Source organism: Podarcis bocagei (genome assembly GCF_964188305.1).
Source record: "Podarcis bocagei genome assembly, chromosome: 16".
Classification (NCBI taxonomy): domain Eukaryota; kingdom Metazoa; phylum Chordata; class Lepidosauria; order Squamata; family Lacertidae; genus Podarcis; species Podarcis bocagei.
In genome coordinates, this window is record NC_138142.1 from 44,186,743 (window position 1) to 44,201,210 (window position 14,468).

The 14,468-nt window shown below is 51.6% G+C and overlaps 2 protein-coding genes across 2 annotated transcripts in view; one reads left to right on the forward strand and one right to left on the reverse strand.

The window, feature by feature from the left end:
- The window catches only part of LOC308575124 (uncharacterized protein), a 467,635-nt gene that overhangs the window by 247,355 nt on the left and 205,812 nt on the right, over positions 1-14,468 (reverse strand). The window lies entirely within an intron of this gene.
- Positions 339-14,468, forward strand: part of KCNJ10 (potassium inwardly rectifying channel subfamily J member 10) — a 34,067-nt gene continuing 19,937 nt past the window's right edge. The window contains exon 1 of the mRNA XM_081173739.1: positions 339-1,226. The gene's annotated coding sequence lies outside the window, so the exon portion shown is untranslated. The remainder of the gene's footprint in view (positions 1,227-14,468) is intronic.

Genomic DNA, 14,468 nt, shown 5'->3' on the forward strand with positions numbered 1-14,468 from the left:
ACCCCTCCAAGTGGTTCGCTAAAAGCTTATAACAATAAAATCACCAGTAAAAGCAGCTCTTTTAAAACATTCGAAAGACAAAAACCAGCAATAAACGAAGAACAGATGGAACCTACATCAACAGCCTCACCTAAACAACGATGTTTCTTGACAGGTACCAAAAAGCATTCAGTAAAGTCACCTCCTGCCTGGTGTCCATAGGCAGGGAGTTCCAAAGGGTAGGTTCCGCCGCACTAAAAGATTGCTTTCCTCCTTTGCTACGCAACTGGTGCCTGTGAAGTCTTTTGCGGGGAGATGGGAGGAGGCCGGGTGCCGTGGGAACCTCACGCAGGTCCCAAGAGGATGGGAAGGACTAATCTGTTCACAGCTCAGCGCAGGTGTCGTCCTCTGTTGCCGCCACCTCTAGCGCTGCGCCTCCACGGACGGGTGCTCCCTCTGCAACAGTATTCATGTGCCTTTTAAATCCAGCTGTAATTAAATACGCTTCTCCCTCCCCCCTTTCATTCTGCCTTCTCCTCTCCCTTGTCCCGTGACCTTTTAACACAGAGGGTTTGGGGCAGGGAGGCAACCCTATCCCCAGCGAGCGATTTGATTTCCATCTCATTAACTCGCCTCTCAAACTTTAACCCTCCGGCTCTGCCTGTTGGTGCCCACTCCCCTCCCACCTTTCACTGCCAGATTTCTCTCCCCCCCCCCTTTTCTTCTACACTCCGCACAGCTCCACCTCCCGCCATTGTCCCTTGCCACTGCCCTCCTGCGATAGGCCTGCCGAAGACGTCAATCACCTCCCTCTTCCGCCCCCTGCTTTAAAAAAAACAAAACAAAATAAATCCTTTCATTCAATTGAACTTGAGCAAAGTTTTGTAAGGGAGAAAAAGAAAGAGAGAGGGGGGAAAGAGGCACAAAATCCATGGGGCAGACTCAGCCTTTCAGAGCAGCTCTTATCTGATGGTGGGTCCTGAATTTAAAAGCCATTGCGAGAAGCCTCCGAGCCCCTGTGTTGGCAGCTGTGGTTGAATCCTGCCTCTTGGAGCCCTAGGTTTGGAAAGTGTGTGCAAGAGAGAGTTCACACACACACACACACACACACACACACACACACACACACAGGGGCAGCGGGACGAGAAGGAGCAACGTCGATTTAGCTCAGATTCCCTTCGGCAAGAAGTCCGGTTGAACCCTGACCCTTGGCCAGTTTTGCTCTTCGGACCTTCGCTGGACTCAAGGTAAGACTCTGTGAAACGGTGGAAGCCCCAACAGGATGGTGAGGAGGGCGATTGGACTTTGAGCAGGTGGACAGTGGGACTTCCTGAGATGCTCCACAGGTAGCGAGTTTCCGTCTCGGGAGTTCTACCTACCTGCACTCCTCTTTGACCCCTCTGGGCGAGCAAAATGTCTGGGTGGATTCGGGGACTTCACTAACTTCCTGTTGCAACTCGGGGGGGGGGGGAGAAAATAATTTTTGGCATTCATTTCAGTGAGAAACTCTCTAACGTGCACTTGATCCAACACACGAAACCCGCCCTTTGGGATTTGCGCTCCTCTGAATTTTGCAATCGCTTCTCCAGCCAAAGAAGTTGTCCAAAGATGCGCATGTTTGGAAACAGTGCACTTCAGAATGCAAAACTGCATTGTATTTGGGGAACGCTTGCAGAAAATATGAACTTTAGTCAAAACGGTGTGCAAAAAAGTTTTTTTATTTGGAGCAATTTGCACTCGGGCACTAACCCATTTTCGTGTTTGAAAAACAAATTGCTGCAGGAATACTGAGATGTGAATTTAAATTTTGAGGAAATGAGGACCAAAAGTGACAGGTTTGTGCACCCTGAATTGCCACCCCAGCTGCTTGCTAGAGATTGCAGGGCAGAATATTAAACATCCCACCTCCAAATCCGGATACATCCTGACAGCGGGGAAACAAGGAAAATCGTGTAGCAAATGATCTGTCTCTCCCATCCTGAGCTCTCCTTGGCAAGTTCAGTGGCCCACCTTAATCCCCACCAGCCGTGTTTCTTCCTTGGCTGGCCCCATCTCCTCCTGGAGGGATGAAGTCCCCCGTCTCACTCCGTCCCTCTGGCTTCATCCCTGGGCGTCCCCTGACTTGGTTCAGGGTGCTCAGCTGGGTGCTCAGAACGAGAGCGGACGCATGCCTGTGTGGGCTGCTGCATGTGGGAAACACACAGAGCTTTCTCTCACAGAGCTTTGCCAGCCTGGCATTCCATGTTCCCGGGAGTTCGTTCTGCCTCCTCTGCCCTGCCAGCTTCTTCTCCTTCTTCGTGAAATTGTAGAGTTGCAAGGGACCCCCGAGGGACATCTAGTCCACCCCCTGCAGTGCAGTAGTCACAACTAAATAACCCCTGACAGGCGGCCATGCAGTCTCCCTTTAAAAACTTGCCAGCAAAAAGTGAGTGCTAGTGTCTCATCTGAATCGCCTTTCGTAGAAGCAGAGTTAGGAGGGGTCCTGGCCGGGTCATTTTGCCCAAGCCCCTGACAGACGCTCATGCAACCTTGGCTTAAGAACCTCCAACTTCCTGAGGCAGCCTTCTCCACCGCTGAAAAGCTCTTCGCTGGAATCCTTCCCCAGCAGGAAAGGAAGACGTTTATCCGGACAACAGGTGCCTTGAGTGAGGGTCCATAACCGGCAGCCTGGACTTTTTTGGAACTGAACTCTTGAGGCCTGGGGCTGGGGCTGTAATGACCCCTTTTGCAGCCATGCCTCAAAAGCTCATTACAAGCTGGTTTGGCGAGGACGCCTTACGCAGTGGGAGAGCAGCTGCTTTGCCTGCAGAAGGCTACCCCCAGGTTGGTCTGGGAATGTCTCCCACCTGGAACCCGGGAGTGCCATTGCCTGTCAGTGCAGACACCTATGAGCGAGAGGAACCAGTTGGTCTGCCTCGGCGAAGGCAGCTTCCTGCGTTCCTATTTCAACCCTTGGTTCAGAACCATGAGGACTGGAATTTTGGCTTATTTTACAGGCAAGGTCCGCAGCTCAGTGGCAGAACAGCTGCCTTGCATACAGAAGGTCCCAGCTATGGGTGGGGAAGACTTCCTTCCTGAAACTGAGGGCAGCTGCACCGGGTCAGAGCAGCGGCAAGTTTTAAGCTGAATGACCCCCCCCCCTTTCAGTTGCTTCAAACTTCTTCCTAGCCAGTGCGAAGGTTGCCCCTTTAATCTCTCTCGGTCTCTGATAAGCTTCAGAGCAGGTATGTTGGGGAGAATTTCTGGGCGGAATTTCTCTTCGAAAGCCTCAAGTCAGCCCACATTTTCAAATGCATAGCTCAACTTTCTAAGTGTGTATCGCCCCAGGGCTTTCCGCCTCGTGCAAAACACCTCACTACTTTGAAACATTTATTTATTCATCCATGTCATGGAATTTACACACTGTTAAATTGCAAACAAGCAAACAAAACTCAAAGCAGTTTACCAAAGAGAAAACAGTAGAATCAAGAAAAATCCGCAACCCTCCTTTAAAACATAGGAAAGTTAACATACAGAAACAGATTAAAATTACTTCAATTTTCTAAGCTTGTCTAAACAGGGTTTTGTTTTTAGCAGGCACCAGAAAGAGTACAGAAAAGCTGCCTGCTTGATCTCAATAGGCAGGGAGTTCCATCTGTGAATCAGTTGTGAATCACTTGCAAGATATCCTTCCTGATATCACACTTGTTTTTCTCCCGGGAGCTTGGCGTAAATGGTTCTCTCCCTCATCATTTAATCCTGCACAACAACCCTGCGAGGCAGGTTAGGCTTAGAGAGGGAATGACTCTGGTTCATGGCCAGAATGGGCATTGGAGCCCTGCTCCCTCCTGGGTCCCAGTAGGACACTCTCAGTGCTTTCCTTCCTTCCTTCCTTACAGGGGGCTGCACCAGGTGACCCTTTGAATCCCTTCCATCGCTACGATTCTGGGATTCTGACCATCTGATAGCTGAACTCTGACCTGACAAGGATGCTAGGATCTGCCAGCCAGATTTGTATTTCAAATTAGTTCTGCTCATCCATCAACCCCTTAGAGCTATTTATTGAAATGATGTACTTTATTACGATCGTAGATCCCTCCCCTCCCTCAATTTATCCAATCCTCTTTTAAAGCCATCCAAGGTGTTGGCCATCACAGATTCCTGCACAAAGAACTTCCTTCCTCCCTCCTAATGAAAAATTCAGTGTCCATTCAGAGTCCCTCTGCTCTGCAAATTCTGCAGGAATTTGCAGGAAACTTGGTGGTCATGGTGAATTAGTTTTTATCCATAGAACCTGAAGGTGACTTGTGCATTTTAAACACCTCTAGCAAGACGTTCATCAAGGAGACACTTCCTTAAAGATCTTGGGCGAGAGGGAAGGAAACAGGAAATAAAATGGGCAAGCCCTATGCCCATCAGGCCCAGACGATGGAGACCCCGTCTGATTCATTTCTTCCCCCCTGCTCACCCCAATCACCTTGGGGAGGTCAGAGTGGGTGCAGAGGAAGGAAGATGCCCTCCCAAACCTTTCAGAATTCCAGAGGACCTTTTCCCCTCTTGCACCTTTTCAAGAGCCACCTGCCAAAAATTCCATTATTTCGTGTAACAAAGAGAGGCCGGGCTCTTTCTGTGCAACTGGGTGCCCAGCCTCTCTCTCTCTCTCTCTCCGTCTCCCCTCCAATTTTTTTTACCTCCTTCCCAAATCCCTTTCACACTCTTCTTTTCTGCATGGCTCACCTCTCTGTGACACAGAGCGCAGCCTCTTTGGAAGCAGAGAGAGAAAGATGGAGAGGGGGAGATAGAGGCAGCGAGGCTCCCCTCCGCGCATACTAATGAACTCCTGATTGTCAAAGCGCTTTTTGTGTCCCTCCAAGCTCCATTCAGGCCCTTTCTCGGCATACAATGCAGCCACTGTCTGGCCTCTTCCCCCCTGCAAAACAGACAAATGCTTTCACCTCCGCGCTTTCTATCCCCTTCTTTTCACCCTCGCTGCCTCCTCCTCCTCCTCTACTCTGGAGCCCGGACAGGTCCCTGCTCCTCAAGGCAAGGAGGCTGAGGTTTCCAGGGCCTGCAGAGATCTGGCGGGGAGCTGTCCAGTCTTTTGCATTTGCCACCCCCAGTTCCTGCTCCCGTTCCGCTCCTCCGTGTAGCCAAAGCTCTTCGGGGACACCTGGCACTGCCGTCATCGCAACCCTGGGAGGAGAAGGCCTTGGATGAGGCAGAGAGGAGCTCATCTCAAGCCAATGTTGCCATGAGGCTCCAGAATCTGGCTGTTGGGGGAAGAGGCTTTCATAGAGCTGTAGAGTTCGAAGGGACCCTGAGGGTCATCCAGTCCAACCCCCTGCAAAACAGGAGTCACAGCTAAAGACTTCCTGATGGACTATCCAACCTCTGCTTTGAAACCTCCAAAGGAGGAGGGCCCACCACTGTCAAACAGCTCTTGGCCTAAGAAAGTTCTTCCTAATGTTCAGTCGTCCTTCCCTTTCTTGCAATTTGAATCACTTTGTTGGGGTCCTGCCCTTGACAAGCTTGCTCCCTCCTTCATGTGACAGCCCCTCGGGTATCTGACGATGGCCATCACGTCAGCTCTCCATCTTCTCTTCTCCAGGTGAAGCATCTCCATCTCCTCAACTGCTCCTCATGAGCTTTGATGGTCAGACCCACAATCTCCCTTGGTCACCCTCCTCTGCCCACCTCCCAGCCTTCCTTATTTACAACCCACAGTCTCTGCTCTTGCTCCCTGGTTTATCCAAAGCTACGGGGAAATCTGGCCTTGCCAAAATCACAACGACCGGGAGGATAAAGCCTGGAATGAGGGAAAGAGGGAGAGCAAGGCTAGTCCCAAGCTGGTGTTGCCACGAGGCTCAAGGATCTGGGTGTTGGGGAAGAGGCTTGGGCAGGGAGGAGAGAGAGAGGAAGCAGGTGCCTGTGTGGGTCCTGGAAGATGCCAGCTGGCACTCGCTCCCTGCTCCTGTGGTTCTCGCCTGCTTGCTCTGTTCCAGCCACTGGTTTGTTGGCAAGTTCCCACCAGGACACATCCTGCCACCTCAGTGGGGAGCAAGCGGTGGTGCTGGAGCAAGTTCCCCTTTCTCTGCTGCCGCCTGCAGAATTGCCAGGCCTGCCCAGAAAGGCCTTTGCTGCCCACTGGGCCTAAAGATTTGTGAGTTTCCCCAAGAAGGCAACCTTGCATCTGAAAGCAGCATGGGAGCAGTTTGGAAAGGGACATGATGTTGTCGGCTTGGAGGCAGGCAGCACTTGGCTTCCTCGCGACAGGTTGCAAAGCTGGATTTTGGGGAGAAGGAACTGGGTGGGCTCTCAAATGCAATCGAGGTGGCTTGGAACTGGGCGTTTAGGAATAAAAGAGGAGCGCTGCTCCATCAGGCCACAGGGACCCATCCAGCCCAGTGCCCTGGCCTGCTCTCCCAGTGGGGAACCAGCAGCCCCAGTGAGAAACCCGCAAGCGAGATCTGAACACAAGCCCACTCTCCCCTCCCAGTTTCGAGAATTTGGGATTCAAAAGCACTGCTGCCTCCAACAGTGGAGACACTAGCACAGGCAGCGATAGCCCTCTCCTCCTAAATCAGTGAGCTCCGTAGTTTACAAGACGTGAAGAAGGACTTTCTTGTCTGTCCTGAATCTTCTGACACAAGCAGACGCTGACACACGCCTGAGCTCCTGGAGATCAGGGATTCCAGGTCACTGATGGCAGAATTGTAGGCTTGGAAGAGTCACCCAAAGAGTTGTCCAGTCCAACCCCCTGTGATGCAGGAATCGCAGCCAAACGAAGCTGAAGGTGCCTTGGAAGGAATGGCACTGGAATAAATAAACTCCTAGAGACCCCAGCTTGCTATGCGCTGCGAAAGCGCACAAGGCAACCAGGAAGGAAGGCAGTGAGCGTTGACCTTGACGTGGGCTTGGAATACGAGCAATTCCAGCGAAAGGCCTACACCTCTCCGTCCCCCTGCGATGTGAGATTGCTGGTTTTGTACACCCTCCGTTCCTAGACGTGGCCTCCGTGCCCCCAGCCTGTTCCCTCCACGCCCAAACACAGGTTTTAACAAGCTGGCTCTTGTTCCGAGCACCTCAGTGGTGCCCTGGAGGAAGAAACAGATTTGCAGCAACCCTCTTTCTCAAGCGACCTGAGGTTACAGTTTAACCAGAGTTTGCTGGCGGCTAGGAAAGGCTCTGTGATGTTTGGGTGGCGCTGCTGCCGTCCCTGCTGTTTCAGCAGAGGAGTGGGGAGGAATCTCTGAAAATGTTCCGCGGAGAGCTTTGGAGGAAAATGGGGCACTGCCCCACCAGTCTCAGTCTGCCCCCGAGCAGTCCTCCCTCTACATACCTGCCTACCGTCCTATTTGCAACCAGTCCAGGGGCTCATAGAACTGTAGAGCAGGAAGGGACCCCCAGAGGACATCTAGCCCACCCCCTACAATCACAGCTAAAGAATCCCAGGCAGGTGGTCCCCCAGCCTCTGCTTAAAAGCCTCCGGTGAGTTTTGCTATGCAGTTAGGCTCCCCGGATCCTTCAAGAGCCTTATCACAGAGGGTGAAATTCTGAAAGACAAATAGCCACATGGGGAATGTTTCATTTCCACTTAGAATATTGTAGCTGCACCTTGCAACTCAAGACTGTGAGGTGGAAGGCGGGACACAAGAACCTCATTAGCCCACTTGGACTACTGCAATGCGCTCTACGTGGGGCTACCTTTGAAGGTGACTCGGAAACTGCAATTAATCCAGAATGTGGCAGCTAGACTGGGGACTGGGAGCGGCCGCCAAGACTACATAACACCAGTCCTGAAAGGCCTACATTGGCTCCCAGTACGTTTCCGAGCACAATTCAAAGTGTTGGTGTTGACCTTTAAAGCCCTAAACAGCCTCGGTCCAGTGTATCTGAAGGAGCGTCTCCTCCCCCATCATTCTGCCCGGACGCTGAGGTCCAGATCCGAGGGCCTTCTGGAGGTTCCCTCCCTGCGAGAAGCCAAGTTACAGGGAACCAGGCAGAGGGCCTTCTCGGTAGTGGCACCCATCCTGTGGAACGCCCTTCCAGCAGATGTCTAAGAGAACAACAACTACCTGACATTCAGAAGACATAAGAAGGCAGCCCTGTTTAGGGAAGCTTTTAATATTTAATAGGCTATTGTATTTTAGTATTCTGTTGGAAGCCGCCCAGAGTGGCTGGGGAAACCCAGCCAGATGGGTGGGGTATAAATAATAAATTATTATTATTATTTATTATCAGAAGAGCCTCCTGGATCAGGCCCATCAGGCCCATCTAGGCCCGACTCCTGTTCTCTCGGTGTCAAAGGAGGGCCATGGAGGCACAGCACAGCCCTGGTGGCTAGCAGCCTTCAAGAGCCTCCCCCTCCACGAATTCATCCAATCCTCTTTTTAAGCCTTGCAAATCATAGAATCCTAGAATCCTAGAGTTGGAAGAGACCACAAGGGCCATCGAGTCCAACCCCCCGCCAAGCAGGAAACACCATCAGAGCACTCCTGACATATGGTTGTCAAGCCTCTGCTTAAAGACCTCCAAAGAAGGAGACTCCACCACACTCCTTGGCAGCAAATACCACTGTCGAACAGCTCTTACTGTCAGGAAGTTCTTCCTAATGTTTAGGTGGAATCTTCTTTCTTGTTGGCCATCCCTGCAGCAGGGAGTTCCACAGTTCCATCTCTGCCCTGTGTGGAAAGGGGCTTTCTTTGATCTGTCCTGAATTGTCTGCCTTCATGGGATGCTCCCAAGTCCCAGTGGAAGGTAAAGCCTTGCATGGATTTCGGAGAAGGAAGCATCTTTCCCCAGAGATGCAATTTAATTTTTTTTAGGGGGAGAGATATTTGGAGAAAGACCCAGGCTGGTCCCCTTCTCCTTCTCAGAGAGCAGGATGCATAAAACTGTTACACACTGTACATTTGGAGTCTCCAGTGCTCCGCTCTCTGCCCTAATTAATGCCAGCTAAACCACATGCGGTTAATGTTTAATGCCTGTGAGAAGTTAATGGCTCTCCGTGGAGGGGACCGTCTGCTTCTGCACTCCTTTAGCGTTTCAGGAGTGGGTCGGCAAGGGAGGGGGCTCCACAAAGCAGACTGGCCAGAGGCAGGAGACAGACTCATAGAACTGCAGAGTCGGAAGGGACCCCAAAGGCCATCTAGACCAACCCCCTGCAATGCAGAAACCACAGCGGAAAAACTTCTGGCAGGTGGCCACCCAACCTCTCCTTAAAGACCTCCAACCAAGGAGAGCCCACCACCTTCTGAGGTCACAGAATCAGAGTTGGAAGAGCCCTCGAAAGGCCATCTAGCCCATCCCCAGAAATTCAGGAACTGTAGTTCAAGGATCCTTGAGCGGGAGGCATCCAAACTCCGTTCAAAGTCCTCCAACAGAGGAGAAGGGGCCACCTTCCTGAGTGGGGAGTGTGGGGAAACTTGCCTACTGTACACGGACATCAGTTGCCCCGCCCACTCTGCCTCTGGCCCCGCCCAGCACTAGCATGTGGCCCCTGGGTCATCTCCCAGGCGGAAATGTGGCCCTCGTGTCAGGAGAGGCCCCCAGCCAGATAATGCATGGAGAAAATGGATAGATAGAGAGAAGTTTTCTTTCCCTCTCTCGTAAGACTAGAATGCACAGGCGCCCAGTGAAGCTGAAGGCTGGAAGATTTGGGACAGGGAAAAGGAAGGACTTACAGTGCAGCAGCAGAGTTAGTCTGTGGAACTCCCTGCCACTGGAGGCAGCGACAACCACTAACCTGGACAGCTTTAAAAGAGGGCTTGACAAATTCGTGGAGAAGAGAGCCGCCAGCCATGGCAGCTGCGCTCTGTCTCCAGAGTCCTAGACAGTGATGCTTCTGAACGCCAGGAAGGGAGGGGACTCTTGTACTCAGACCCTGCTTGTGGGTTTCTCTTTGGGGGGCATCTGGCTGGACACTGAGAGAACTGGATGCTAAATAATAATAATAATAATAATAATAATAATAATAATAATACTTTATTTATACCCCGCCCATCTGGCTGGGTTTCCCCAGCCACTCTGGGCGGCTTCCAACAAAACACTAAAATACAATAACCTATTAAACATTAAAAGCTTCCCTAAACAGGGCTGCCTTCAGATGTCTTATAAAAGTCTGGTAGTTGTTGTTCTCTTTGACATCTGGTGGGATGTCCCACCTTCCACAGGGCAGGCGCCACCACCGAGAAGGCCCTCTGCCTGGTTCCCTGTAACTTGGCTTCTCGCAGCCAGGGAACCGCCAGAAGGCCCTCGGAGCTGGACCTCAGTGTCTGGGTAGAACAATGCGGGTGGAGATGCTCCTTCAGGTCTACTGGACTGAGGCCGTTTAGGGCTTTAAAGACTAGGTGGATCAATGGCTATTCTGATGTCCTTATGGAACCTCCAGGTCCAAAGGCAGTCTATCTGGATTCCTAAGTTCTACAGGGAGCTTTCGCCGCTGTGAGAACAGGACCAGATAGGACCCCTTTGGACTCTTCTGCTGTTCTTCAGTGCTACTTCAGTGGCCGTTTACAATGCGGTCAGCCAGGCTGCTTCTGTTTTCATCTCCGAGAAACAAGCCTCCGTTTCTTCCCAGAGCTGATAAAACTCTCCTGGGGGAGAGGCCGTGTTTCGTGGGAATCTGCCCTGAGCCGACCCCACCTCTCCCGCCGCCTGGCCAGCTTATCAGGAAGCCGAAGAAGAAGTGACCTGATTGTAGGACCCAAGTTTAGCTGCAAAGGAATAAGAGATGAAAAGGGAGATCCTGGGGTAGCCTTTTCATCCAGCTGCGAGTGGAGGCGGCGAACAAGGGCCAGTGGGAATTAAAACTGGGCCCTTTCCAATTAGTATAATGCCAGAAGTTTTGAGCAAGGAAGGAAAATGGGACAATGAGAGAAGTGGGTCAGGATAAGGACCAGTTTCCTTCCGGTCAGAAGGCTCCAGCAAGTGGGATTCAGTAGCCCTGCAGGGGAGCAAAGCCATTCTGGCTATTAGCCACCAGATCCCTCTCATCCTTCGTGAATTTGCCTAATCCTTTTAAGGCCACCTGAGCTAGCTCTGGTTTTCCCAGTCGTGATGTATGGAAGTGAGAGCTGGACCATCAAGAAGGCTGATCGCCAAAGAATGGATGCTTTTGAATTCTGGTGCTGGAGGAGACTCTGGAGAGTCCCATGGACTGCAAGAAGATCCAACCTCTCCATTCTGAAGGAAATCAGCCCTGAGTGCTCACTGGAAGGACAGATCCTGAAGCTGAGACTCCAATACTTTGGCCACCTCATGAGAAGAGAAGACTCCCTGGAAAAGACCCTGATGTTGGGAAAGATGGAGGGCACAAGGAGAAGGGGACGGCAGAGGACAAGATGGTGGGACAGTGTTCTCGAAGCTACCAGCATGAGGGAGGCAGTGGAAGACAGGAGGGCCTGGCGTGCTCTGGTCCAGGGGGTATTGAAGAGGCAGACACGACTAAATGACTAAACAACAACGAGCTGCTGGGCCCCCCTGACTCATGTGGAAAGGAGTTCCACAGTCTAACTATGAGCTGAGTGAAGAAGGAATTCCTTTGATCTCTCCTGCTTGAGATGCAGAAAATGACACACACCCACCCCAATTTGGGCACGTGGCTACGGGACCGCCTCTCCTGGTATGTCCCACGGAGGACCTTACGGTCTTCAAACAAAAACACCTTGGATGTCCCAGGCCACAGGGAGGTTAGGCTGGCCTCAACCAGAGCCAGGGCTTTTTCGGCTGTGGCCCCGATCTGGTGGAACGCTCTGTCCCAAGAGACCAGGGCCCTGAGGGACTTGACATCTTTCCGCAGGGCCTGCAAGACGGAGCTTTTCCACCAGACCTTTGGCCAGGGCACAGTCTGACCCCCTCCTTTGGCGATCCTCACAGAACTCTAGCCCATGGTTGCCATTAATTTGATTTGAACTGATTTTATAATGAATTGATTTTTAGAATGCTCTATTATTTTACTGTTGTTAGCTGCTCTGAGCCTGACTTCGGCTGGGGAGGGCGGGATATAAATAAATTATTATTATTATTATTATTATTATTATTATTATTATTATTATTATTATTTGGCTACCGTCTCCTCCCGCATCGCAGCCGTGTTCTGCAGGGACCCCAAGGGAAGGAGAATGCCCCCCCATGTCCGACAACCCAGCTTCCCTTTCCCCCTTCCCCCTCCTCCCCCTCCAGCCAGAAATCTTCTTCTCCTCCATCCTTGTGTCTTCAGGTGAGAAAACTGATCCCCCTTCCCACAAAGCAGCCTTTGTCCCGTCCCTCTGGGGATTAGCACAGCCGGCCTTCCTCCAGCCTTGGCCTCCGTTCCGCTGCCCAGGTATCAAAATCTGCATCTGGGTTATTTAAAAAAAGCACTTTGCCGCTGCTTTGGAGTGTGCAGGCAGCCCTTGCGGAGCGGTCCCTCTGAGGTGGGAGGAAGGAGACTGGTTTTTGTTGGGCTGGGAATCCCAGAATTTTAGAACTGTAGGGGACCCCCAAAGGTCATCTAGCACAACCCCCGCAACACTGGAAGGAGGCGCGCAGAGGCTGGCACTCAGCTGGAGCTCAGGCTTGGGGCTGCGTCCTTTACGATGGGCCCTGGGCTGGAATGCAGGTGCCTGGGGTGCAGCAGTGTTGCCTAGTGGGTAGAGCATCTGTTTTGCACAGAGGAGGACCCAGGTTCAATCCTGGGGAAGCCCTCTGCCTGAAACCATTGAGAGGCGCTGCCAGTCAGTGTGTCTATTTAAACCGGTGCTTTACTCCGAACCCTGAGGACTGGAACCTTGCTTTTTCTGCAGCTCCTTAGGAAAGCCCCTGCTTTGCAGGAAGACGGTCCCAGGGGGAATTTTTTGAAAAGCCAGAGGTGGTGACAGGGCTGGGTTTGCAGATAAGCTATAACTTAGGGTCCCACTCTCTTGGAGGGCCCCCAAAAAATTAAACCCCTGGATGTACATTTACAAAATATGATAAAAAAACAAATAAAATAAAACCTACACACAGCAACAGGATTTTGTGTTGTGTAGGCTCATATGATGTAAGTAATGGGCCCCCAATCATTTTAAGTTAGAGCTTCATAATTAGTATCATTAATATTAATATTAATTATTAATATACGGTACTTCTTAATTGTATTTCGCTATTAATATACTTCTCCTTAACTGTATTTCAGTTCAACAATTACTTTGATAAAATACACATTTTGTTATGTGCAAGTGGCTTTAGATACCCATTAGGTCCATCAATTACCATGTTCAGAACGAATATGCGACAATTTGTTGTTGACAAAGGACAGCTGGACATAGAAAGGGCCCATTACCTTCAGGAGCTGAGGCCCTCATCAAACCTGAATCCGGCCCTGGATGGTGATGTGGTGGGAATCCTGTTTCCATTCTGGAAACAGGACTTGGGGCGCCCAGGGCTTCCAAATCCAGGAGTCGGGGTCCACCGGAGACCTTTGGAGGGCCGCCTGAGATGTGCAAAAGAGGCAGCCTCTCTCTTCCAACTAGTCAGGAGGGAGTGTGGCCGGCCCACCCAGGAGGGAAGATGAGGAAACTGCCTCAGGGGGCAGGATCCACAGGGGCAGCAGACCCAGCCTCCGAGGAACGCATCACCTGCTGTCGCCGCTGCTGGTGGTCTCCTTGGAGGCCGGACCTGTCTCTTCCTTAGCAGCCCCCACCCCTTGCCTCCTTCACAGCGGCCTCTAAGCCAGTGTTTCTGCACCTGTGGGTCCCCAGATGTTGTTGGACTACAACTCCCATCATTCCTAGCCAGCGTGACCAGTGGTCAGGGATGATGGGAGTTGTAGTCCAACATCTGGAGACCCACAGGTGGAGAACCGCTGCTCTAGGCAAAGAGGAGAAGCCGGTGGTCTCTCCAGCCCAGGGAGGAAATGGCAGGAGGTGCCCTCTGGGTCTCCTGGGGTCTCCACTCACCAGAGGAAGAGGCAATGTTTTGTGGTTCCCCTCAGTGTCTTGGGGGGCCCCAGATGCTGGAGCTGAGCAGATGGGCTGAGAACAGCATTTGCAAATGTGTCGCTTGACCATAGCTGTCAAGGTTTCCCATTTTTTAAGGGAAATTCCCTTATTCCGAATAGGATTCCTCGCAAGAAAAGGGGAAAGTTGACAGCTATGCCCTTGACCCACTGGGTGTCCGTTTCTCCCCGAAACTGGCGCTCTCTCCTCTTTGCAAAGGTGGCGGCTCCTTGAGTTGCCCGATGGCCACATTCTTAGGGGCTCCTTCCAAATCTGTGATCCCTGCATTGCAGCGGGTTGGGCTAGATGACCGCTGGGTGTCCTTCCAGCTCTACAAGCCTATGAGTTTCATCCTGGATTGTGGAGCCCTGAATCTTCTTTCCAAAGGGGAAGGGTGCCCTACCCTTAAAACTGCTTTGAAAAGAAAATCCAATTTTGTATCTGCATGTGCTGGCTCTGCTTACCTCTTGGCTGACAGCTTCCTGTCCATCACTTGTACTGTCAAAATTCAACAATGAAAATTAAAATAAAATCCCAGTTTTGCACCAGAGT